Genomic DNA, 1,503 nt, shown 5'->3' on the forward strand with positions numbered 1-1,503 from the left:
ATTTGGTTAGTTTGGGGTCTGCAGCTTCAGGTTTGTGGGTTCAGTTGGTCTCAAAATTGAGGAAAGACAAAAAATGTTTCTTTTGAAAGGTTGTTGGAGGATTCTTACTGTAAGAAATATCTGGGTGTGCATCTGCTTTTATTTTTAAAAAAAAGTTGAATTTTATTTATTCACATTGGAAAGGGAAAACTGGAGGATCAGAACAATAATGTGGCCAAATTTACTGTTTCCTTAATCAGAACAATAATTTTGATCTGAACTAGAAATTTTGAAATGGGTTATTTTCTTTCTTCTCTACTGATCACTGTGTCACATGTTGAGTTACTTGTCAGTCTACGTTAATGTTAATGGTAATTTTAAAAAAATGCAGTTTGTTCATAATTTTGTAGAAAAAGGCTCTGCACCTGTGAAAAAATTAGGTATCCACACCCCCAAAATCACTGTAGATCAGAGTAGCTAAGCCCTGGTTAACTGCAATTAACAGGAGATGAAAAATATTGGAATGATTGAAAGAAACAAAGATTGCTTTAGGGTTTGAAGATTTGACTTTCTTATTGAAAGAGACGAAAACAAATCTATGTGTCACACTGAGAATAAAACTGAAAGCTTAAAAGATCTGGACGTCCAACTGCTGTTATACAAATGTGCAAACTTGTTTTAATGACATTAGAAAGAAAAATCAGGTGTTTAAAAAGGTAATAAATAAAATTGATTTTTATTTTACTTGAAAAAAATGATGTTGGTTAGCGCGGCTGTAATTTGCAAAATGCTGGGTCACCAGTAGGCTGAGATTTAATGTGATAAACTGAGGATAGGTAATATAATCTACACACTCGCTATTATTGTTGTAATCCATACACCAGGTAATATTTTATCAAACATCAATCATAATTGGTGATCGATGCAAGTTTTAAGCAATAATATTTATTTGCATTCACAACTAATTTACAAAATATAAAAAGAATCTTGTTTTTTAAGAAAAAAAGACGTTTCTAACTGACTTCAAACTTTTGAGCTGTAGAGGAGATTGATGAGCGCGCAATAAAGTGAACTTGTTAGGGAGAGTTTGCAATCAACTCAATTTTTGATGATAGACACAGCTAAAAAATGAGCGTCTTTTGGACACTGATGTGTGAACTGATCACATGGTTATAAACCAGGTGAAAATTGACTTCAAAATTTTGAGCTGTAGTGTAGATTGCGCAGTTGTATAGTTATCTATTACAGAAGAATACATAAAATTATAAGGACAGAGAGACACTGTTAAAAAGTTATGAGCTGTCTTGATGCAGAGAAAGTGGAGTTTGTCATCCTTGAATGATGGGATTCAAGGATTGCCTCTGTGCTCAAGTTCAGACATAGGCTTTAAGCAACCATGAGCCACTGATAGATTCATCAGCATGTATCAAGTGGGCTTGTTAAACAGCTCTGATAGGAGAAAGTCAATGAGCACGCAATAAAGTGGACTTGTTAGGGCCAGCTTACCATCAGCTTTGCTAAAGT

Source organism: Haplochromis burtoni, unplaced genomic scaffold, assembly GCF_018398535.1.
Source record: "Haplochromis burtoni strain Fernald_Lab_line unplaced genomic scaffold, NCSU_Asbu1 Contig_1, whole genome shotgun sequence".
NCBI classification, from domain to species: domain Eukaryota; kingdom Metazoa; phylum Chordata; class Actinopteri; order Cichliformes; family Cichlidae; genus Haplochromis; species Haplochromis burtoni.